Raw genomic sequence first — 27,303 nt, forward strand, 5'->3', positions numbered from 1 at the left:
GAGATTTGGAAAAACACCTTGAAAAAATAATATAATGCAGAATAATCGAAAGAAGAAAAAAAAGAAATTGTTTTGAAAAGTTGATAAAGCTGGGATTCGAACCTGCGCCCCCCCGCCCCGGCCGTCAGTTACTTGTTCCGTGTCCTGACCACAATACCACTAGAACACGAGAAGCCGGACACAATTTCACTTCAAAAGTCCTCTTTCTGTCAGCTATCCAATAGAACTTTGAGGGGCCCCCTGCTCCCCCTAATTCATCTATAAAAATTTCCTGCAGTAGTTATGTTTGGACCATAGACCCTACTAAGGATCCGAGTTTGAAAATTATAACTTACTATTAAAGGGAGTTAGACGGCTTCGAAATTCGAACCCCACCCCGCTATTTTATTTTTTTTTTCTATATTTTTATTATTATTCCATTATGCATTCTTTAACAAAGAAAGATGCTCAATTTTACTCATAGAACTCCTTACGCATTAGAAACTGTCGAATATATTGTAAAAATAATTTAAAACAATGGAAATAAGCCAATTTTTCTCGATTTTTCCAGTTTTTACCCATTATTCGCCATTTTCTCAATTTAAAAAAATAATTTCCTATATGTAGGACCCTCTAAAATATGAAAAAACACCTTGAAAAAATAATGTAATGCAAAATAAGCGGAGGAAAAAAAAAGAAATATATTTTTGAAAAGTTGCTGAGATTTTGCTTTACATTTCTGAGAGTTCCCGTTCGCGAGTTTTTCTCATGCAGTGAGAATGTCGTTTTAGTTTTTACAATGGATGAGCTAGTTGCCCTATTTCATCTGGTTGACCAAGTTTTTGATTAAAGAACTCATGTAACAGAAAAAAAAAGTCATAATCGTCGTAATCAAAACAAACAGAATAAAATTAGGCAGAAAATTTAAATTTTTGTTTCTTTCAATAAGGTTCGAGAAATAAGATTTAAATGTTCTAATTTTATAGGACTATGAAGAATGATCCTCGTTGAAGAAATCCCTCGTATCTTAGGAATTCCTTTAAGAAACATTAAGCAGTATGATTGTGATGAAGCTATATGCTTGGTTAGTTTTTTTTCCACCCACAAAATGTTAAAAATAGTCACGGAACTAATTTAAACTTTTTGTGGTATACCATGCATATTGTATATTCTACTGCGAATCACATTTTTATATCTCAATCGCAAATATAGTAATTTTTAATAATGTGAAGTATGAATACTCAAACCAAATCTTAGATTCTATGTTATGTAGGTTTTATAATTCTGTATACGGCTTTAATAATACAAGTTTAGTTATTTAGAAAAAGAAATGTAAAAAATTTTAACTTTCTGTTGTTCTATTAAATTGTATTTTGTTTAAATTCAAATATGTTTATGTTCAAATATGTTTAAATTCAAATATGTTAGAATTTATTTGGCTATTTTTAGTAACACCCATTTCATTGAGTTTTTTTTCCCAATTTATTTTTGTTTTATTCATTTTTTTTCAATGTCCTGGACGAGATAAGTTTTTTTTTCAGTAAATATCCCTAACTATTACAAATCAAAAATTTCTTGACAATCTGGAAAAAAAACTTGTTTGCTATATTTTCCCTTTTTCTCAAGAAAAACCCTCTTTTAGATTGTCATTTGATTATTGAGCCCACATTGTATGGTGAAATTTTTTTTGTTTTGGTAAATTCTTTTACTCTTTACAGTTGAAACCATCAGTTTTGTCTCACCTGGTATACTACTTGCAGCTATGTAATTGATTAACTTGTTCTCAGTCAAAAATTTTTGCAACAAAAATTTATTCAGCTAACTTTATTTTTGTTGTAAGAGACAAATTTTCGATTTTTTAAAACCAAGTTTTATTTGCTAAGTTGAATAAATGAAGTTTATGATTTTTGTGAAGTATGACAAATTTATTGATATAATATGCCAATAATACATACTTTTTTGATTATGCTACTGAAATTAAACATAGTTTTTTATTTTTTTTTAAAATTTCTTTAAAATATGTTTTATAAAATAATTTTTTTATAATCAGATTTACAACATTGAAATACTATGTTTCATAAAATCTACCTCTCTTTTTTAGTAATTTATTAAATACCACCCTCCTGTGTTTTTCACATTTTGTAATAATTATGAAGCAACAATACTGTGAATTCTGTTTTTTATTTAATTACTTAAATCGGGTTGGAAGATTCGACAAAATAATGATAGGTGGATAGTCGAAAACCCTTTGAATGTAGTAATCATTGATAAAGAAAGGACAGTAGAAAAAAGTGAATTTTTATTTCTGTGTAAAAAGAACCTTTTAAAGAAAATTTTTTTCTATTGTTTTATATTGTGGACACACTTTTTTGTTAGATTCAGGTAAAAGATACAAAAATTATTTTGAAAAATTATGCATGAGGAATGAGATAAAAGCACATATATTGCTAGTTTTGATGTAATAAACGTGTGTTCAGTTAGAAAAATTATATGATTATAGTCGTTACACGTTTATAGTCACTGTCCACTGCAATAAAGTTTCTCATTCAAACTTTTTATTCTTTCACAGGAATGGACACCAGATGAATATATACCAGATTTTTTTTACGATCTCAGAAAGCTCTCGTGTATCTGAACGACTTCATCACTGGATTGATTTAACTCTTGGTTATAAATGGTCTCTGAAACAAATGGATTTGTTTTTGGTGTGTTGAAAATCGTATTCATTTTCTGTACTGTGATTTTTAAGTAGCTTTTAGACTTATCACTATCCATATAGATTAGTTTTTCAGGTATAAATTAAAATAAATAATGTGAGAGAACTAATTTTTTTTATTTCTTATTAATTAAATTATTTATTAATAATTTAAATTATTCTTTTATAATGGTTTTAATTTAGGTGGGGAAAAAAAACGAACATGGAAACGTCAACTTAAATTTTTTTTTTTTTTTTTAAAATCTAATAATATGGCAGATATTCTTGCATTTTGTAGGGGGGAAATACACTAATAATTTCCTTTTAAGCAATTTTGTTTATTCTCATTGCATTAAAAGAAAATCATAAAAAAGTTGTGAAATCCCCATAAGCAGAATATTTTCAAATGTTCTGCAACAGGACTTATTAACTTATACAAATGTTCTGCATGCATTTCATTGCGAAAAAAAGTCAACTTTACGTTAAAATACTATATTTTCACTTATTAAAATACAGGATTAAACACAGATACACTGCATTATTTTTTAAACCAAGGCAAACATTCTCGATTTGTTACTTTTTCAATCACTTTTGAAGTACAACTTTTGTTAATGACGACGATGATGATAAATTATAAATAAAATACCTATGATATGAAGATCCAAACATTAAAATAAGGGCTGGCTTAAAAATCTTTCGAAGGGACAAGTGCCCAAATGGTGCACCATTTGCAAACACAAACATTCGCTGGCTGTTGTTCCAACAACTTCTTCATCTCCATCGAAAGCATTTGGTCTTTCAGAAACAATTCTGTCAATCGTGGATCCCCACGATTCTCAAATTGCTTTTGAAATGGGAATGGAAAATATAAACTTTATGAAATTGGAAATCTCGGAATTTAATTCTTTAACGACTTGATTTAGAAGCTTTCTTGATAAAATAGGTGATCGATTTCTCCTGCTGTCTGCTAAACACTGATACACCCATTTTATAAAAATGTTATAGCCAAAAGCTTATTCTTTAATTTCCTCCTCAGAATGGCAAAGATACGGGAGAGGGAGAATACTGATAAATGTGCTGAAATTTGTGCAGGGTGTCAAATGTTCCTCTTTTAAAGCAACATCACTCCAGGAAAACAGCAAGTGGTCAAAGCTAAAGAGAATGCTATTCAAGATACAAATTGTTCTGCAGGATTTCGTTTGTTCTGTGACGTACGTCACAGTTTTAGGCACTTTCTGCTTCTGGGGTGAAATCCATAGCAGTAACTACCGGGGGAAAAAAAAAGATTGAAGCGAAATTACGCGAATCGGTTTCTTCGAGAAAGGGTTACTAAATGCGTGTTTTCATTTCAAGATTCAGTTGCTGTAATAAATAATATCAAATTAGTAATATAGGATTTTAAAAACTATGTGAAATCAAAAGTAATAACTAAATAAAAAAATTACTAGAATGAAAATTTCTGCTGAGAAGAAAACCAAAATTATTTACTTCCTAACAGAAAAATCTTTTTACAAGAACTCGGTATTGTTCTGTGACAATATGCTAATACTAATAATAAAAATATACTAATGGGTGCCACAGGGGAGAAAAATATCACCCATTAGTATATTTTTAAAATATGTTAAAATACAATCTAGTTAATTCCTACCTGAAAGATTACGTATCTTATGAAACTGAAGCTTTACTTTAAGTTTAAATCATTTAAGCTAGTGTATTTTATTTTTCTTCGCGGAAGAGCTTTTAAAAATCAAAATCAGGTTTAAAATGCTTATAATTAGAGATAGGTTACTTTAATATTTCTAAAATGATTTTCATCCTATGTAATTATTTAGAATTAAAACTTACTATTTATTCCACTTGACATTTTTTTTTCTATTTATACTATGATATAAAACTCATTAAGCATTACTATTTGTTTGTTCCAGGGAATGTATGAAAAAATATTTGAGAGAAAGGGGTGATATAGTGCTTGTTATCCTGCATGCTAAAGTTGCTCAAAAACCATATGGCAGTGAAAAAAGGTAAAAATGTTATTTTTTTCTTTTATAAATTAAAATTATAGTTAAACCTGTATATCATGAGCTTCAATTACATTTGTTTTTCTAACAGTGAAGGGGGGGGGGAGACTCCTTTTGATAGCCAAATATTTTATTTCACAAAATATTTATAAAAGGCTTAAAAGGTTCTTATTTTTTGTTGAAAAATTTGGTTATGTCAGAAAATTTGGCTATGTCAGAAGTAACTGTTTTTTGAGGCAAGTACGTGCTTTATAAAATTTAAAAGGCCAACACAGTTATTATTTTGGTGAAAATGTTAAACAAATTACCGTTTTCATTCACTAACATATTTTTTTGCTTTCTCTTTGAATTTATAATGTAGATGTATGACTGTAATTTTATTGCTTTTAAAACTGTTGACGTACAAAATCATGCATATTTAGGTTTTTTTGCCCTCCCCCATCTGTCTATCTACTTGGAGATGGTTGGAGGAAAAAACAGGAGCAAATAGTTCGAGATGGTGAAAGTGAGCAAGGCTCTCAATTATGCGCTTTCATTGGGATTGGAAATTCTGATCAAGAAATGCAACAGTTAGATTTCAATGGCAAAGCAAGTACTCATTATGTAAAAACTTAAATCTTTTTATTTATTGATTTACTTTTCTTTTTTAATGTATATTTTATAAAATTTACATCATGCTGCTTTTCATTTTTCTTAAATTTAAGTAAAATTTTTAAAACAAATAGAATGTTGGCACAACTTTTATCAGAACTTGAAAACAAGGCAATAAGTCTAGCTGATTCTTCATATAACTTTTTAAATTATTTCAAGTATTGGTGGAGAAAAACTTAACCTTTTTGTTACCAAGCAAAAAGTAACAGTTTTCAAATTCAATGAAAATTTATGAATAGAAATTTATAAATTATCAGCATATAGAATTGAAAGATTGTCTGCGTGCTTATTTTTAATATCATTTAACATTTATTTAACTTAGTATTATTAACGAACATTGATGTTGATCAGGTTCATTCGTGGATCATCTAGTTCAATAAAATAAATATTTGTGAATTGTATTTATTGAAATATTTAATGAACAGAAAATTTTTTCCTTGTGACCAGATAGCTGATAAACTGAAGTGAATAATCCACTCACAGTTAAAGAGGAGTTTAGTGTATAGTAAAATAATTATTATAGGGTAAATTTTGAATGAAAGCATAGAATAAGAAAGAGCAAAAAACACAATTTCTTTTCTATCACTATTGTGTAAAAATGTTGTTTCTAATGTCACTTGCCACACGAGCAAGCCTGTTGGGTGAAACCGAGCAAATTTAAGGCAGAGCTGTGTAAAAATTGTTCACATGATTCAAAAACACAAGTAATTTTAACAGAATTGATATCATTATTTTTTTCATTCCATTTAATTTTGAAGAAATCTTTAAGTTAAAAGAAAAATGGTATTGATTTCTATTTCATTTATGCACTGATTTTGCTCTAGATGTTGGAAAATTCTGTTGATTTCATGGTATTTTGTGTAGTTAAAAATTTTTACTTATTTATTATAAACCATGATCTTATTTTGCATTGAATAATTTTGTTAATTGAATACTGTTCTAAACGTTGTTAACTGTTTTAATAAATTACGTAAAATATTAAACAAATTTGTCTTAGACAATTCGAAGCAGGTTTCTGGAAATTCAAGAATTGAAATTTTTTTTTTGATGTTTGAAAATAATTCAATTTTTTAAAATCATCCTTCACTCTTGTTTTGCATTAAGGGACTTTTGAATTAATAATTTTATTATTTTCTCTAATATATTATATTATTATTATTATTATTATTTTTTGAAGATTGTGAGGGAAAAAAAATATTTTTAATGGTATTTTTTGCTTTATTTCTATGATAAAACAACTAAATTTCATTGTATTTAATGCATTAGTTACTGAGCATTAAAACTCCTAACACTTGTTATATTTGGATATCTTAGTAAACTGAAAATAATAATAACATTTTATTATTATTGATTCCTGATATTTATTCGGAAGTTTGTTATATTCTAATGTTTTTTATATTCTAAAATTTAATTATAATTATTTAATATTTCATTATAATTCATCATTTGTCATTTTCAAAGTAATCAATCAAAGTAGCCAAATCTTTGTACATAAGTGATTCTGACAAAAGAAAACATTTCAAGCTTTCTGTAAAAATGTTTTATGGCACTGGTGAAGATATTAGTGTATTTCATAGTAAAAGAATCAAAGTTATTTCCAAACCTTCAAAGAAAAAACAATCTATAAAAAATGCTGATTGTAAGTAGGATTAAATTTTGTTTTATCTTTCAGCAATTACTTTTCAATTAAATGTTATTAACTACCATGTACAATTTATCTTTCTTACAACTAATCTATTTGTTATGTTGCCTGTTTGTAGAAATCATTATTTATTTTAATATTGAGATCAATTTAATAGCTTTTTAATCTGATTTAGTATAGTTCGAGTGCATGTGTGTTAAAAACGTATTGTGGAATTGCAATTTCAATTCTAAACATCAACTTTGTGATAAGTTTTTTTTATCTATTATATTTTTATTATCTGTTCTTTACTAATATGTTACAATGCTTTTTTTTTTGTAGGTTTTCCCTCTCTGGTTAAATTATTTGGAAAGAAAAAAATGCAATGAAAATTTAATAACACTGAACTGCTCTTATCAATTCAGTTGTTGTTATTATTATTATTACTTAGGTAAATAAATAGTTAAATGCCACAGCCACGTATCCTGTTTTGCCAGTCAGTTACAATGCACATAACTACTTTTTAAGAAGCTAAAACTTATGTGATCTTTTGTCAAAAATGTGGTAAGCTATAACCCTAAAATCAAAGAAAAAGAAAGATAGTTTGAGAAGATTCTCCCAACACAAAATTATGAATGTTAGCTGTACAATATTTTATTTTATATTACAGCAGATGTAAAGCTGTTTACATCTAAAACATGTTATAATTTCTTTTCTCACTGCTGAATTTGTTTTGTAGTGGATGATACTGAATCAGAATCTGAGGAATTTACTGTTCATGATGGTTACATTCATTACGGTTCTACTGTTAAGTTAGTCTGTTCAGTTACAGGAATGGCATTACCTAGACTGGTAATTTTTCAACTTTATTGTGTTTTCTTTTAATTTAACAACTTAGGTTTAATATGCAATAGTGCTTTTGTGTATCTTTCTGAATGTTGTCTTTGTTTTATTTTTAAATTTAAACTATATATTATTATTCTTTTTGAAAAGCAGAACAGAAAAATTACTTTTGGTAGTTTTAGTGGCAATATTGTTTTTGTGTATTTTTCAGAATGTTGTCTTTATTGTTTTTTTCTTATTAGGCTTCTTTGACTTTTTTGTTGTTTGAACACATTTAAATGACAAACAAAAATGGTTTTCTTTTTAAACTATATATTAATATTTTTTTGAAAAGAAGGAAAGAGAAAATTCAAAGCAATAAATTCTGTTTTCAAGCTACGAAAAATGGTGATTATGTGTCATGTTAATGCATTATATGATTAATTGTTTTAATTTTGTTCTTTTTAATGAAAAACATTTTCATGCTGTTAATTAAAAAATATTAGGTTTATCTTTTAGGTCTAATTAAATAACTTTTTAATATTTTTTATGTTTGTTGCAAAACTGAATTTTTGTGAATTCTTTATTTCTTAAGTTTTATTGAAAGTAATTTGGATTTTCGTGAATGTAACAATCTTACTTCAAGGTGCCACCCACCTGGAGAACCTTGAAAACCTGGAATTATCAGGAAATTTTTTTATACTGGGAAAAATCAGGGAAATTTGGACAGAAACCTGGAAAAATCAGGGATTTTTTAAAGAAAAGCTGGAATTTTTTCTTTGATTTTTCTAATTTTTACTAATTTAAATTTTTTACTAATTTTCTTAATTAAAATTATTTTCCAACTGCTATACCCACTTTTAGACGAAAATTTATTGCCAAACAGTTAAAATACCATCAACTTAGCAATACTTCGCTTGCATCAAAATTAGGTTCATTATAACCATGTTAAACTCCCATGGTTTCTTAAAGAATAGAGAACCTTCCCAGGTCACCTCATTCCCATAAGGTGACCTGACTAGCACTCTATCCCATGAGTCAAAGATTATAAAATAACATTAAAAAAATAATATTTTAAATAAAATACTTTATAATATTGACACTTTTCTTGGTCCCATGCTAAACTTTATGAGGGGAAAAAAGCAAATTAATCTGGAAATTTTAGGATTTTTACCTGGAAAACCTGAAAAAATCAGGGAAATTTGAAACCTGATTTGAGTGGCCACCCTGTAACTTGCAAAAATAAAATTTGTTACAGTGATGTGATTGCTGCTTCAATCTGCCCCATAACTTATATTTTCCACAAAATTATTTCACACCTGTTCCAAAATAAAATTAAGGTCAGAAACTTTTGCTGCAGTTGTTCCAACGCAGGCTTTTTTTCATTAAATTATAATGAACATTCTCCAAAAATTTGTATTCAACCACATAATACCTTATTGCTTTAATATTTTTGTTGGACTTAAAAAAAGCAATAAATATTTAGAATAAGCAATAAATAATGTATTTTTAAATAATGATATAAATGTGCATGCGTGTCCATGCATCTCCCTCTTGTAATATGTCTTATGCATATGTATTCTTATTACAGATAATAAGGAAAGTTGACAAACAGACAGCTCTTCTAGATGCTGATGATCCAGTTTCACAACTTCATAAATGTGCTTTTTACATGAAGGATACTGAAAGACTGTACCTTTGTTTATCTCAGGAAAGAATTATACAGTTTCAGGTAACAAATTTTTTTTTAACGAACCGTAAACAAAATCCATGATGACTTTTTTAAAATTAAGTTACTAAATCTTTAATTAGATTTTTTTAACAAATTTAATTTATTCACAATAAATTGTAAACTCTCTTGAATGGTAATTAATTGACCCCTTCGTTGCAAACAGTAGATGTGTGATATTTCATTATTTTTATTGAATTCTGTAATTTTTGAGGGGTGTTTTCAGTATTTTTATGTACTTTTTCTTTAATTTCTCACATTCATTTTTTTAGTTTGCTCACATGTTTAAAACAAGGCCAAATTAATTCGTGTTTTCGTGCTTTTTTTTAGGATTAAGTGATTTATATAAAAGTTATGTATATCAGGGCTCTCACGGGCTGGAAGAACAGGGATAACCTCAAGGAATTTTATTCTGACTCTCGAAGGCAGGGAATAGTCGGGAAAAATTGCATATTTTTACAGAAACTTGGAAAACTCTCATATCTGGAAAAACTCAAAATTTTCAGCAGCAGTAATCAGTTATTGAGTTTCAATTTAAATAATTCTAACATCTGTTACAATTATTTGTTATAAAAATTTGACATTTTATTAAAACTTTTCCATGTTTCCATGCTTGTTCAATGATACTTTTTTTTCTTACAAGATCTAATATCCACACATAATTTTATATTTGACATTACTAATGAAATTAGAAATTTTCTGATGAAAAATTGCATGACTTACATAAAATATGGTCTGGATTTACATTGAAATTTTCTTGAAATACCTGGAAAAGTTAAGGAAATTTTTGTATAATATAACAGGTGGCAACCCTGTTATATTACACATAGTTGATTATAATAATCAGAAGTAAAACAGTAAAAATTATTTGAAAGAATTAATAAAATTTGTTATTTTCAGTAACTGTGGAGCTTTAAAATGTACCATTTACCTTTATAATCGGTAAAAATGTTATAAATAAAGGAATAAAATTATTACTGAATCACACAATTTGTCTTCTGAGAATAAATACAATTAAAATGCAAGATGATATATAATAAAACCTTGATATATAATTTCTAAATTATTATCACTTATCTTTGAATTAATAATTATTTTTTGTTTGCTTGGCAGTTTACGTACAGTCTCTATGTGTCCTTTATTTCTTCATCTCTGTTTTATTTTTTACTTTAAATAAAATTTGAATAAAAAAATTAGTAAATTTAATTTTATTAAATAAAAAAATTAATTACGTTAAAATAAAGTGCACAAGAATTAAGCTATATATTATATTAATTATAATAGTAATTACTAATAATTAAAATAGTTAAATTTTGTTCGTATTTTTATTGATGTAGAAAATAATAGAGGTAGTTATTAAAATTAAAAACAAAGTATCCTTTACATGAAATAGCTTTAAGTGTTTGAGTCATTTTTGGATTTGTAAGAATATTACTAAACGTTGTGAGACATGGGGACTTAAGAATGAAGTTCTTTCCGCAACAAAAAGTGAAGTGTTATGTAAATACTGACCCTCTGCTTGATACCCATTTGTTATTTTTTTCCAGCAAATTATCTAGTGACCCTTAATTGACCATCCTCTATTCTTAACTCCTACTCTTTTTTTATGACCATAACTCAGCTAAAATTGAAGGGAAATTTTTTTTGTGGCCTCTTAGAGTTAGTCAAATTTTAGCCAAATATTTATGTACCTAAAGGGAAAAATAGAAAATCTGTTGAGAGAAATGACATATAACCAGTATTTCAAGTTCTCTCCATTATAAAAACAAAATAATTCAATATGACATACATTAGGAATGAAAAAAAAAATGATATAATATAAATGGAAAAAAATTACAAGTGTGAAACATATAAACGGTGCTTTGCTCTAGCTTAAAGTAATGAATTAGAACTAAGATCACAAATTAATCATTGTCCTTTTTCATTACTTTCAGTAGTGTTATTCACAAATTTTTACTGTAATACATTATGCTGTTTGGAGTAAATTTAGCAAAGATTTGTTAGCAGGCGTTCATACCTTTAATATTCACTTTTGCACTATTTCTTTCTTTAAGTATTGATGATTTTGTTTTATTTTTTTTAAAAAATTTCTCTTTTCCTCTCCTAAATTAATGATAGTTAAGGAGGTGATGCTGATAATAATAATGAGATGATAAAAAACATTATTCTTTCATGATTAATGTACTATTGAAATAGGATATTTCAGTTTAAATTGAAATCAATATATTTTGCATTTTCATTAGGCTACTCCATGTCCTAAAGAGCCTAACAAGGAGATGATAAACGATGGGGCTTCTGGACAATCATTAGCACTGATAAAGCAGAATATATTTTTTATGAAGGAATGAGCCCTGTTCGCTCCACTGTTACTCCTGTTCCTGTTGTACATAGTCTTCAAGTAAGCATTTCTAATCACTAATAGTTAATTTTTATTTTTCTGATTCAGACTATTGTAATATTTACACTTGATAAGATTACATAAAAATAATTTCATTTAATAGCTTTTTTTTCTTCCAGTTTTTGTTATACAAAAATATTAAAAAACATAACAGGGAGTCCTCTCTTTATTGTTAATACAGTGAACACCACACATATTTTGGAGGAAATCCCCATTAGGTCACAAATGCTGCTTAGGTGTGCAAGTGCTCATATTATGGAATAGTAATGTGAAACGTACTACTAACAGATTAAAATAAATTAAAATTAGATTCGTAATAAATAAAATTTAAGTAAATTTTAAATAACTTTTCAGTAATTGCTTAAAACATAGTAAAATTTTTAGTATTATTATATAATTCTTTATACTGCCAGTTACCAGTGACTTACTGAGGTAGTTTACTGAGTAGTTTAACCTTCTCTGGGGGGCTGTGACAGCAGCTGTCACATCTGATCTTGGGGTCCTGTGGCGGGACACTTTCAGTTTAAGAATAGGGGAAAAAATCTCCTCAGTTAAGAGAGAGGATCAAGTTACAGCAGGATGTGTTTTATTGTTTTAGTCACTAAGAGAGGTCTCACCTTTTTAAGTTAAGGGGTTTCTTTACATTTCTCACCTACCTTAAAACATCTATTCCAAGTTCGGGTACTTTTTTGTTTGTCTGCCATTTTCTTACGTCTTCTCTAGTCAGTTTAATTGTTGCTATTTTTTTGTACAAATTTTTTCGTTCTAGTTGTGAGTTATATTTTGAACAAATTAATTTTTTCATTACAAATGTAATTTGATGAATATTTTCAATTGTATATAAAAAATATAGAATAATCAGAATCACTCTTTAAAGTAAATATAAATCAAATTTAAATAAAATATCAAAGAAATATATTTTATATAAACTCAAATAAATACTTTTTTTTTAGGTTATGTTTTAAATTCATGTTATAAATATAGTTATTGGAATTTAAAACTTTTGATTATAATTCCTGCACTTTAAAACAATGTTCTTACATGATTTTAAATAAATATCTGCATTTCCGAAGAAAAATATGTATACTTAATACTACTCAAGAGTATTTATTCATACTTTAGGATGTAAAAATATTTTAAATGTCACATTTATAAATATATAATTTATAATTACTAGTGTATTTTTTATGTTAAAGAAATTGAAATCATAAACGCTATTTTTAACTTTTTTTAGAAAACCATTTTCCTTTTGTGGCAATTTTCATGTTTCTTTCCCTCTTTCTACACACAGTTTAACTTTTAGTTATACAGTGTAACGTCCCATATCCGGACGTCCCTTTCCCGGAAGGGTCGATTTCCCGGACACTTTTTAACAATCAAAATAAACAAACATCTCTCCATCATCCCCTTTCCATAAAAAAAAAAGAAAAAAAAAGTCTTTTGACACATTTTTTTGTTGTTGCATCGAACCCATAAATCACCAGAAAGGAGAAGTGAAGATCTACCAAGACCATTGAGTGACCATTAGTGACGCTCCTCCCTTGGAATGTAGGAAAAAGAGGGAGATTTGTTTTCAAAAGACCGCAACTGAGTCCCCTTCCCCCCTCCTTTCCCATGCAGGTGGCTAGTAAAAGAGGCATTTCCTGGAACCTTTTTATTGAAAGAAGAAATACTGTGGAAAAGGGTAAACGGGGCAAGCGTTAAGGTGGAGGGGGAGTCAAAATGGTCAATTTTGAATGGGTCTAAAAGGATATACGTCCTTGAGAAACAAAACATTCCTTCTTCCCCATACCATGTAATATTTAGGAGGCAGGGGGAAAAAGGGGGTAACATTCTCTCTTTAGCAGATTCTTTCAGTCATAGAAGAAAAAGTAAAGAGAACCGGATCAGCGTGCCCCGCCTTTATGCTTGATTGATAGCCAATGATTGGAGAGAAAACACTTGTTACTTCCCCATCCTCAACTTAAATGATCTCCTCTTTACACTTATTTTCTTTCACAAATAAGGAGGAAATGAATTTTTCTCCTCCACCTACCACTTTAATTAATGGCGGGAATTTCTCTTTCTTGCTTGAATCATTCTAGTTAAAAATGGCGGATTATTATTTTCATATGTCAATTTTTTTTTGTTTTCTATATTTTAAGCAATAATATTTTTTTTCTAATATTTCATATTTTATTGATTAGATATTCTAATACTAAAACATTATTCCCCTTAAAAATAATGTTTATTTATTTTTTGCTTCTTAGATTTAGATCATTTTAAGCTTTGTTCCAGAATGGCATGAATTTCCCCTTCCTGCTTGAATCGTTCTAGTTCAAAATGGCGGATTAATATTTTCATAACTGTTAAATTTTTTTGTTTTCCATATTTTCAGCAATAATATTTTTTTTCTAATATTTTATATTTGATTTAGATATTCTAATGCTAAAACATTGTTCCCCTTAAAAATAGTGTTTATTTATTTTTTGCTTCTTAGATTCAGATCGTTTATTAAATCATTTTAAGCTTTGTTTACCTTGGGGGTTTATTATAAGGAAAAATCTATTATACGGACTTCTGGAAGTCCCACCGATTCCGGATACGCGACTTTACACTGTAGTTCTTAGAAATTCTTTTAATATCTCAGTTTTGTATCTTTTTATAAGATTGAAGCTAAATTTTTGAACAATAAAATTCTTTAAATCTATTACATGAGTAAGTTGAAGTCAATTGTGAATGACTATATTTTTTTAAAAAAAATGTAAAAATGGAAGGGGAAAAAATTATATATGCTACGCAGTTTCGATAAAGTGCTTACTTTTCATGAAATTTGCAGCAAAATAAAAGAAATGAGCCTGATTGTTACATGCTAATCATTTGCATTTGAAGCACATTAACTGAAATATTTATGAGTTTTCACTTTTTTGGAACTATTTTAAAAAGTCATAAAGGAAGTTGAAGAAAAAATTTTGTTAGAAATTTAGAACGCATATTAGATTCTAACTAAGAGTTCATGGGATAAATGTGCTAAGAATTGTGTTTTAAATTTCAAATTCGGTTAACGCATAAAATATTTTTTTAAGGAATTATTTAAACTATTATATACTATTTAGAAAATTAATTCAAAAAATTTTGTATGTTCATTTTTAAATAATTAACACAGTTATTATAGTTTATAATTTTTTAAGAGATATTAAAAATTTATAAAATAAAAAGAATTTATTTGATAACACTTACTTTCTTAACAAGAAGAGAGGATCTTTCAAATTAGCCATTATTGAGTTAGGGCGAAATTATCCTCATTTACCTTGCTTTCTTGTTTCATTATTATTATCAATAATAATAACAATAATAAATAAATGACTCTGATGATTAAAGAGAAAAAGTATTTATCATTTATTGAAGTGACCGGTATTTTTCATAAGTCGATAGATAGATGAAAAAGATGAAATAAAATAATACAGTCGCAGAGTTAATATCAGATTAAATTTCCTGTATTTTCTTTTCCATCGGCTATGACTTAAATCCATTCACTAATAACTCAGACTGAAGAGACCTGTCTACAAAAATATGACATTACAACTATTTATGTTCTTTCCTAAGATTTATTATCTTTCGATAAGATATTAAATTTTCAACAATGCTACAAATATTTATAAATTAAAATATTGATATTTATTATGTATAATATAGATATTTATAATTAAATACATTAAGACCACTGTAAAAGAACTCTTTATGCATATAAAAATTGATTCAAAGAAAAATCAATTTTACTCGCGAACAAAAGGGTTTTTCCTCATTATGACCCAATTTCACTGCATGATAACTCTCAGGAAGAACTGATTTCACACTTAAAACATAGTAATCCCCAAAATGCAAGAGAGGAAGATCTATCCATTATTTACATGAAAAATGGATACACACCGAGCTTCTACCTTTGGTCCTCGAAATTTCCGACGTTTTTTTAACTCAATAAAAGAGTGCTTATGATCAGTGTGCACCTCATTAGCTTGTTTATTTTTTGTAGAAACATGTAAATAAACCAATCGTTTTAATATGGCATCAAAGAGCTTATAAAAAAATAGATATCACTTTAATAACTGATTTAAATAACGTCACCGATACCAAACTGAAATTTTCAAAAACCGAGTTACCTGTTGAAACAATATTCCAAAGAACAAAGTTTTTATAACTATTCTGCAAATGTGCAATAATATTTTTACATTTAAATGTTTAAATGTTTCATAATACTTTGAAAGTATTAATGTAAAACAATGACATACTACAATTACAATAATTTTAAAATAAATATATGATGAAAAATATTTGATGGAATGAAAAAAAAACTTTTTCCATAACCTTTAATAGAAATCAAACTTGAGAAAGATAAAAGATTCAATAAAATTACTTTCATGATAAAGATTTTAATTGTTAATGTAGTTTAAAATAGGTATTGACATTGTAATTTATAGTTTTCTTTTTTTATTTGTCCTATATATATATATATATATAAATAGATATATATATGTATATAATATATACAGTGACCTCTCACTTACGCACCACCTCTTTTATGCACCTTTTTCATTTATACGACGACTTTTACAGGTCCCAGTACATAAGGTATGAAAATAATGGTAAACATCCTTCGTTTATGTGTCGCTCTAAAAATAAATTTTTCAATTATGCACCGAAATTCTAGGCTAGCATTTTCATTCTTTTATCCTTTAAATATTTTTTTTCTTTTTCTAAAAAAAATGTTTTAAATTAAAAATGAAGCAAATAAGCAATCCTTGTTACTGATGAAAAGAAATATATGTTGTTATATCCCATTGAATTTCCTTCCCCCTCTGACCTTTTCATTATTGTTGTTTCTGGAAGAACATTCTTTCTAGAATTTTGAATAGTGTGTTTTATCTGTTGCACCAACAACAATGAAAGCCCATTCATCTTTAAGAAAATGACCATTCCTTTTGTCCAGAGGTTACTTTTACTCCCATGCTGTTTTCTAGAAAAAGAAGACACCTGGAATATGAAAGATGAAAGAGACCGCTATCACTTACTTGCAGTCAGATGGACATCATGAGTAAATAAGAGAGGAGGTTCAACTTATTGTGCAGCATATTATGCCATCAAGTACTTTTCTTAGAAATTTATCATGTGATGTTTCACCCCCTCCCATAAAACTCAAATTTTTTGTGAAGAACTGTTCATTTATATCTAACTAGAACTTGTGGACGACGAGAACGAGGTGGATGATACTGACGAGGATGATAAAGTTCTTCCAATTCACACAGCAGTATTAGAAGCTTTAGACACTATTCGTGACTATTTACAATTTAATTTTGCTTCTGAAACTCCCCCTTATCACATTTATATGAACTGAAAAAACTGTTTTTGAAATACGTTGTCAAAAACAAATACAAACATGTATTGAGATTATTTTGTAAGAAAATAAATTGTCTTAAGCTATGTTAATTTTTTTCTTTGTATAATTATTGTAAATACCAAAATAGTATAAATATTAAAATTTTATCTTTAGAAACATATTTATTCATATTGTCACTGCAATTTATGTTGCGTTTTAGAATTTCGAAGTTTTTCACTTATGCGCTTTTTTCTCTTGGCCCCTTACACCGGTGCATAAGTGAGAGTTCACTGTATATATATATATTATGATTGTGTGTGTGCTAATGCATAATTTTTTTATAGCTAGCGTAATGAATAGTTTTTCGGAACTATGGTTAGGATTATTTGTTGTTTATAGAATTTTAAACAATAAAATAAGGAAATTGTGATACACTGCACTAATTCTGAATGTTTGTAAAAAACTATAAATAGTCAACATGTGACATTCGGAATGTAGCTTTTTACCCTGAATCGTATAAAACAACCAAAGAAGTTTTCCCACGCTTTTTCAGTTGTCAACAAAAAACTGGAATCCATCCCCAGTGGTATTTCTATTATCCCTAACTGCGGTGGTGTAAAAGATATCAAATGGCATTTAGAATAACAGAGGGAGAAATAAAACTCTTGGGGATGTTTAACAATCAACACTTGACTTGTTCTAGGGATTAGTGGTTCCCTTTCTTGAATTCATCCCCCATCAGTCTCAGAAAGAGCCCACCAGAGGATCTAGATTTCTTATATTTGCACCCACATGAAAAGGTTAGCACTGATTGTGCTTAACTACTAAATCTTTTTACTACTTTTTTATCATAGCACTTATTTTAAACTATTTCTATATCAAGACTAATTTCTAGTTACAGTTATCATAGTGATAGGAACATTTAAAAATAATTTTTAAGATAGTGTTGCAATGTTTTGCTGTTATAAATGAATGTATAATTAAATATGTAAAGCATCGCTGTCTGCAATATGTATTGAATCTGCAATTTAGTATAATTTTTAAAATTTTTGTTCTATAAAATCTTTTTCTACATAGCAATGTCTTTGTCTTCTTTATTTTGATGATATAGATTTCTAAATTTAATAGTTTATTTAATTTGTAGCATAAATATTTTTAAAAAACAAAATTAAAAGTAAATATTAAATTAAATAATATAAATAAATGAATAGTATTATAATCTTATAATAATCTTAAATTATTATTAACATTAAAATTAATTTGATTGTTATGAATTCTGAGGAAGCTAATTTATTTGGTTTGGACTAGCATATAAAAATAAGTTGAAATGATAATAATATGAAAGAAAAAAAATAGTTGATATCTGTAAAAATCCTGAGAAATTTCAAAGGTTTGTTGAATTTATCTGTTAAATTATAACTCAGAAGCTTTTATAATCATTTGCAAAATTTTTATAAGAATATTATTTAATGTTTGAGTGATAAAACTGAAATTTCCAAGGTTATTTATTTTAAGCTTAAAATGAAACTAATTTTAACATTATTTTATGTTTAAAAATCAAACATAACATGATTAAAGTAATGTTATTGGATTCAGCGTCTTTTCTGCTTCTAAATAGTTATGCTGTAGTAATTAGACTCTACACGTTCTCTCTATTTTTAATTGAATTTAGTCTTTTTTTACTGTATTTTAAGTTAAAAAAATTTTAAGTTCTGTGTGTTGCAAAAAATAATTTATATCTTATTAATATTCACTATATAACTTATTATAGAGGCATGATTGTTCAGTGGTTAAGACACTGATCTGTCATTGTGAGGAATTAGGGTTCGATGCCCGATGGTTGTTTGAAGCCCACACAGTTTCAGATCGATGGGTACCAACTTATCTAGGAAATATAGGCAGTCATCATTGTGCAATGCTGACCTTATTACAACCATCACCCTGTCGGTCGCGTCTTTATGTAGCCTTAATTTCTATGACTTTCCTGTCCTAATGCTTCTGCAGTAGCTGCTCATTGTGAAGAACTAGGATTGTATTCCTGATGTGTATTCTTTTATAATTTAAAACAAAAATTCCTAGATTTATAATTAAAAAACTAGATATACTGTTCTATGCTATACATGAAGGCTTTTTTTTATATTTTTTTATTTTTGTTAACAGAAAGCGCTTCTATTACTTTAAATTAATTACGTATGTATTTGCTACTATTGAAAATATCTTTCAGAAAGGTATTATTAGAGAGAATTGTCGCAGATAGCTCGGAAAAAGTCTGCCACAGGGGTCAAAACTGTTCTCTAACTTTTTTTAATGATTGACCAAATCAGAAAAGGTGGATTCTGTCCATTTTATAATCTGGTATTTTAAAATTAGCTATATACACATACTAATATCTATCTTAATCTGTAATCTATCTTAATCTATTTTTTTTTTAACAATTCAGATCTTTCAGCAGTTCAGCCTCAAGCAATGGCTCCAAATTTTGTCACTGAAGTACCTTTTAGTGCTGCATTAGCATTTCCTGTGGTTCAACAAGCTGATACAGGAGGTAACCTATGTTGTCCACCAATTCATTTATAAATTTCTTTTTTTAACAGTATGTTTACAATATTTTGTTCAATAAGTAATAATCTTTCTTTTCAATTTAGTTAAAATGGTTTTTTTTTTAAAAATAACTGAATTATTTTTTACATGATTTGTTTCACATGTTTAGAAATGTTGGCATAATAAATAGGCAGCTTGTGATGGGTGGAGCATCTTCACTCTTAGACTTAGAGGTTGGGCAGCTCCAAAAAGCAGGACACATAGACATATTGTACCCATATCCCTAAATCATGATTAACAAGAAAGTCTTATAGCTGAAATGTAGTTCTCCAAACACCGGACAGGAACGTCTTGCAGCTCATAGGCCTTCATGCAATGTTGCCTTAAATGCTCAAGTGAGCAGAATAGACCTCACAATCACAAAGTATATGTCATGAAGTCTCTTCTTCAAGATGACAACCTCGACAAAGAGGATTAGATTTAATGCCCATTACGTATAGGTGTTTTCTGAGGGTGCAGTGTCCAGTGAGAAGACCAATGATCTTCCTCAAACTGTTCATCTTTAGCTTAAAAAACTCTTTTTGACATACACTAGGACAGTCACAATTCAACTCTTTAGCTTGTTTCTGACCATCCGAGTTGTGCTAATGTTTATGAGCAATTTTGCCACAGAACTTGAATATAGAATGCCCTGAATGATGTGGGAGAAATTCCGAAGGCTGATTCAGGGCCCCAGAAAATCACACTAGAGCCAGCAAGTGCTGCTTCATCAGCCAGTTCAGTTCCAAGAACGCCCATACGTCCTGGTATCCAATGTAGGTATACCTTGTTATGAGTAGAGAGGTCACAGAGCACCGAGAAGCACTCTTGACTGTTTCATTTAAGTAAATATTTGCTTTAACTTGTTGATATTTTGTGTCAAGAAATAGATTCTAACAGTTCTGTTACTCTGTGTGCATTTTTAGGAGACATGGAGATGCAGTCTTCAAAATTGATTTTAATTTTGATTTGGAACCAAGTTGGGACAAATATTTACAATTTTGGCTATAAGTTTGGTTAACAGTCTACTTTGCTACATCACAAAATGAAAAACTAGCCTATTGTCTATTGAGTTACAAGTTAAATAATGTGTGCAAAAAAAAAAATGCCAATATTAGCTTTTACCTAAGATTAACATACCAAAATGCTTTGCTAATTAATTTCCGTTAGTGCAAAAAATAATTTAAGTTATGTTTCTTTTTTTTTTTTTTTTGCTAGATTTTCTCTTATTTATCTCTTTACATTTTGTGCACCATCTTTGGGACTAATTTTTGTTCAAATTAAAACAATTTAAAACTCATTTACCTAATAAATATTTCAAGCAAAAAAAATAATATTAAGTAACTATTTCTTATTATTGTTTAATTGTGATGTATGCAGATTTTGCTTTTAATATATTAAAAAAAAATTATTTTTACTACTTTTTTTGGAAAATTTCCCATTAACTATTTTAAAAATAATAAATAATTATTAAAGTTAATTTTTATTTTGGGTAGATGAGTTTTATAAATGAGAAGTTAAAATGTTTTGCAATTACTTCTAAGAAGTATAATGTGTAAAATATAAAGGTAAAGTGTAAAATTCCACTTCTCTACTGATAAAAATATTAAAACTACAGTTTCCAGTTTTCATATGCACCCTCCTCTTCTCTTGATTCTAGTGCGGAAATTCGGGTCTATTAAATAAAATAAAAATGAGTGTGCAATCTTTTCATCTAATGTCATTAGTTAAACATGGTTGCCACTCCACAGGGAAAATCTGGAAAAATGCAGGGAATTTTAAAATTTTCTTTACAAACTGGGAATTTGATTTCTTATTTTTGTCTTTTAAAAATTGCAGACTCTCAAAGCCCAATCTATGGTATATTTAAAGATGATATTTCAGCTACCCATTACATGTTGTTGTTACTTAAGAAGTCTAACATGCAAATGAGAGACTTCTTGTGATCATAGGGAAGATAAATGTAAAGGGAATCTAAAAGATATATTTGAAACAAAAGTGAAATTCCTTTTTTATTTTTTCAAGAAAAATAAAATAAAGATCAAATTACTGAAGTAAAAATTTTTAAGTAGTAGCTCTATATAAGCAATTTTCATGGAATCTTAAGAAAAATTACAATTTTCTAAAGTTCTAAAAATTCAGAAAAACATTCTGAAAATAATCGTTTTTATGTTCTGTGTAAGTGTTTATGATTCTGTTACAATTTACTGTTGCACTTAAATTTTCAGGCAAGAGTTTGAATCATTCAAAAACGATGAAAATGAATTGTTATCTACTTCTTCTGAGGTAGTTGGCCTGATAGTGACTTTGTAAGCAAGAGACAAATTCGATGGCAAAGATGATGCTGGAAATACAGTATGACTTTATATTCTGTTACTTTGCGCCCAGGTTTCCCAACCGGGTAGCTGAGGACCCAGTTACTGGTTATTACCTTATCTTAATTATTTTGATGTTAAATTTACAATTATGCAAAATTAAATGAGAAGTTGCGAGTTTGAAATTTTTGCTTTTTTGATGGTATTATTTTCGTTGTGTGTATACAGGTTCCTTTATTACTTGGCCTATATTGATCTACTTTTCTTTTAAAATAAAAATCTCAAGAAACTGAAGCTGGAAAATATATTTTATAATGAAAAACTTCATTACCTTTAAATATAAGGTAAGAAAGGTTGAAATGTTTTAGTGCTTATGTTACCGGTCTTTTGATAAATCAGATGTAGTCCCAGCTCTGTTTTGTCTCTGCACCGCTGCTGCTTCTCTTGTTGACCATATTTTTTTTTTTTGTCTTTCACTTTTATTTTTAATTTCTTTGTTTCATTTCCTCATTCAGTCTGGTGTCATTTTGTTTTGAGTGCTCAAAGCATGTCACTTTTAATAGTTAAATGATCTGTGATGTTGGTCACAACACACTGAATTAATTATTTAAGAAGGAAAGAGAGTAGACGGTGAGAGGCCGACATATGAGGTTCTTTTTTTTTCTTTCTCTAATAGCGTAAATTATTAAATTTTCTGTTAAATTTTGCTGCTGGGGGCTATTGTTTTTGTTTTCAGATCATTATTATTATTTTTAATTGTGTAAAGGATATTACTTCTATTACGACTCAAAAACATTACAGGCTTGCCAGGCGTGAATGAGAAGAAACAAAAATTATTTGATTCATTAAACGTGAATTGGATTTATTACAAAATTGAGTAGTCACTGAGGCTGTTAAAGTTTTTTCATCTCCTTTTTAATGTCCTTTGTTTGTTTGTTTTTGTGTGAGTATGCAATGCTGTTTAAGCTTAGCCCAGTGTTGCTGATTTTTGCAAATTCTTTTTTTGAAACAGTACAAGCGTAAATGTTAAAAATATGCAGATGATAAATATTAGGTGCACTTGAATTTCCTGTATTTTGTATTTGTTATAAGTATAATGATTTTCAACCAAAAACCAACAAAAAGGAAGGCTTTGTTTAATGCTGGTTGTCATAAAGATGGAAGTATAGGAATCTATCTAGAGAAACATGTGATACGATGTTTGGGAATTGGTGATTTTTAGAACAGTTGTGTGCTGAGAGAGGATAAAGATAGTGAGAGGTAAAGAGGTTACTTTTCTCACAAGTCACTTTCTTAAAACATAGTAACTTTTATTCACTGTTTTTAAGGCTTAGTCACTTATCTCACTTTTTTTTAATCCCCCCCCCCTCCATTTCAATCAAAAGAAGGATTTCAAATTTTCCTCCTAAACCCGTGATGATACAATTCTCTTGCTCTAGTAAAGAAGGACTATGGGTGGGGCATAGAAGAGGATTGAATATGTGAAGAAAGATAGACAATTTTCATTTTCAAATGAACTCCTCTTGAAATGCACGAGAATTCATTCATGGTATCGAGGAATGATTTTAGTCATCATCTGTTTTCTTATCTGCTGTGGAGCTGCAGAACATGAAATTTTGTGTATTTCTCCTTGAATTGAACTTCCTTTTTCTGTAGGGCTCATACGCACCTTGAATGGGCTTAGCATAATTTTGAATCAGAGAAATTAAGCACTATTAAAGTTTTTATTTTACGCTAAAAGTGTTTAGAAGTTCTTACTTTTTCTTCAAAAGAAAAAACTTAAATAAAATGTCTACTTTTATATTATATTTTTTCCCCCCTTTTTAAAACTTTCATTCATTTTAAATAAGATATTATGTCATGGGAATTCAAGTAATCTCTTTTTGGCATGTTATTTCACACCATTGAATGTTTTTTTTTTATTATTTTTAATGTCAATAGTTATTCAGAATTTTTTTTAGTCCTTTCTATGTGGTTCTTCAAATTGTGCTGTTTTTTATACAATGTTATGACACTCAAATTTTATATTGGAGAATATCAGGTTGATTCACCGTAAATTTACTTGGTTTTATAATCGTTTTATCAGTCAAATGATTGAAAAAATTCTGCAAATCTTTTTTTCACATGGTTTTTTAAATCTTCATATTTTAATTAATACGATGTTTATTAAGTTACGTATATTTCAGTCACAACTATTTGTTAATGATTTATTTGAAAATCATTATTGGACGTGTTTGATTTCATCATAATTTCTTATAGTTTCATTTCCAGTGTTTACTTTAGGCGCTCATGCAAATTTTTTAAATTTTGACAACCCTTTTCTCGTGGTTTTTTAATGTGATGTTATTACTACTTGCCTTTTTCACCTTAAAGTTAACTTTTTTTACACACTCGATTCAGGGCGATTACGTATTAAATTAATGTTATTTTCTGATAAATTTTGCATTCACTTAATTTCATGTTAATACGATGTTATATTTCTGATCAAAGCGATGTTGTAACGACTCTGGAATTTCAGGTTTCAGTAATGACAATTTGTTAATGATTTATTCAAAAATCGCTATTAACGAGTTTGCTTCTATCGTGATTCCGCTTTTTTTCCTCTGAGAAATTTTTCAACCATTTTTGTTTTTTTTTAAAAATTTCATTTTTTATACAATGTTATTACAAATGCATATTTCGAATTTAACTTGCTTAGGACAATGATTACATGTGTCCATTTTCACACACATTTCCAATTTTGATACTTTTAAGACGATATAGTTATTTTTTATTTTATTAATTACTTTTTGCCACATTCGTTTTGCTCCATTTCTATTGTAAAAGTTTTTTTTTGCAATAATAGTTATTTAACTTTTTTTCAGTTTTTCACATCGTATTTAAAAACACATGGTTTTTTGACTCCTGAAGAGAAGCACATCTCAATAATTGTGTATTGACTTAACATGATAGCAACAATATTTTTGTTGTATACTTTTACTGCTTCTTTACTATAATAAATATAAAGGAAGCAGTAAATAGTTTAAGCCATAGTAGCTAAAGTTAAACTTTTTTTTCAAAAAATAATTTCAATAGCATTAAATTTAAGCAATAAACAGCTGCAGCAATAAATGTTTCTAAACCAATTTTTTTATTTTAAAATGTATATTTTTAAGGTTATTCGGATGTTGCCTGAATATTAACACTGTTTTAAATTAAGCCCTTATTTATAATTTTTTTAAAAATTTTAGTCACTTTTTTCACTACTTCTTTTACAATGACCTGCGCTGAGCCCTGCAACTACCAAAAAATGTGATCAGAAAACGATGTGGATTTATGGTGTAATCATGTTACTGACCAAGTGGTTATAAGTTATACCTCAAATTCGAAATTTGTGTGTTAACATAGCATCGTATTTAAAGTACAAACATTTGAAAAGCTGTGTGGAATAAGCTAAATGAATGATGATAGCAGCAAAAAAACGATGAGAAAATGACATCAATGTATGAAGGACAAAAGAAAAAATAATAAAATAAATAAGAAATAAGTTGAAGTAATAAATAAAAAATAAATAGAATGAATTGTGATTTGAATGAGTATTGACAATACAATAAAAAAGATATTGCTTTTAAGAGGCACTGGAACAAGAAACCGGGGAAGGAAGCTGTTGAGATGGGCTGATTTGGCGAAGTCTAATGTTCTTGCAATTAATGAAAAGAAATGGATTTCTAAGATAAATCAAAAGTTGTTAGAATGAAATCTTCAGAGGAAGGCATTGGCCCACTTTAGGCTGTCTGGCCAATTATGTTGATGAGAATGATGTTCGAGAGCATCATTACGAACCGTTCGATAGAATCATTACAACTCGTCAGCAAGAATTTGAAGAACAGATAGAGTGGAAATTTAGTTTAATTGAAACTTAATGTTCTAACATGGGAAATTCAAGATAACTATTCTCAAAGAAAAAGTTAAACTTTTTTAAGAAGCAGAAAGCGATTAATGAGCAGATTAATTTGATAAATAATAACAGTATAAATACTAATTTCAATGAAACTGAATGTTCTGTGTTTGTTTCTCCTAATGCCACTCCACAGGGAAAACCTGGAAAATAAAGAGAATTTGAAAATCATCTGAAATGACAGGGAATTTTGGGGTTTTCCTTACAAACTTGAAAAATACAGGGAATTTTTTTTTTCTTAATTTAATCTTTTAAAAAGTGTTGACCACTCAATGCACATTGTATGTGATATTTAAGGATGATGTCTCTGCTATACTAAACTATTTAATTTACTGCAGCATTATGTGTTTTTAGTATGTTAAGCTGTTCCTTATTTCTTTAAGTTTTTCCTGCAATCAAAACTAGCCTAATATAGCTCAGTCAAGAGCACAATGATTGTATGTTTCCTCTTAATATATTGTGTATAATACCTACGGGGAATTTTTTTTTTCCAGATTTGAGAGGCAACCCTGTAATCGTTAGGAAAGACAATAAAACCATAACTCTGAGAAAGAAAGTTTAAAACTTTTTATTCAAGCTACACAAATATAACGTAAAAGCTTAAATTTGCGATAATAATTAATGCATTTTTATGTATATAATTGTAAGAATTTTTTTTTATTTTAGAAGAAATTATTCCGAGCTAATGTTTCTTTAATTGTCTTTGCATGACATATTTTTATTATGAAGAAGTCTTATTTTCTGTAATTGTTACATAATAATATAAATCTATTTTTAATGTACTTGAATTTTTACTGCCAACTTATCCTTGGGCAGAATGTCAATTTGCATTAAAAAATAACTTTACTTGAAAAAATATATTTAACACAGTATTATTCCATATGTCTACTTGAATATTGTATAATGCCATACCAGAAGCATTTCATCCAATAAAACATCAGTACATTTGGTTGATGATCAATCGAAAAATGTCTACTGTTTTTTATATTTTAATAATAACATGAATGTTAAATACTTTCAATAGCATTTACACATATTGAATCATTTCTATAAAAAAATGCAAGCAAATTTTTGTGAATAAGAAGTCACGAAAATTTGTTTTGATGTCATGAATTTTTTTTCCTGGGACCTGGTGAACACCTTGTAGAGTTAGTAAATGTTAGCAGTTGTTGTTCGCAAGCACTTACAATATTTTTTTAATTTTA

The 27,303-nt window shown here is 28.2% G+C and overlaps 1 pseudogene across 1 annotated transcript; it reads left to right on the forward strand.

The window, feature by feature from the left end:
* The first annotated feature begins 792 nt into the window (after nucleotides 1-792).
* Nucleotides 793-27,067, forward strand: LOC147801994 (recombining binding protein suppressor of hairless-like; annotated as a pseudogene). Its single transcript, XR_015430232.1, has 11 exons — nucleotides 793-1,063; nucleotides 4,600-4,695; nucleotides 5,115-5,295; nucleotides 6,805-6,986; nucleotides 7,635-7,639; nucleotides 7,704-7,816; nucleotides 9,378-9,518; nucleotides 11,759-11,913; nucleotides 19,707-19,811; nucleotides 22,075-22,269; nucleotides 26,593-27,067. The product of XR_015430232.1 is annotated as a recombining binding protein suppressor of hairless-like (transcript).
* Nucleotides 27,068-27,303: the final 236 nt, after the last annotated feature.

The sequence above is a fragment of the Parasteatoda tepidariorum genome, chromosome 11, assembly GCF_982258835.1.
Source record: "Parasteatoda tepidariorum strain Cologne lab strain chromosome 11, Ptep-v5.0, whole genome shotgun sequence".
Lineage (NCBI taxonomy): Eukaryota > Metazoa > Arthropoda > Arachnida > Araneae > Theridiidae > Parasteatoda > Parasteatoda tepidariorum.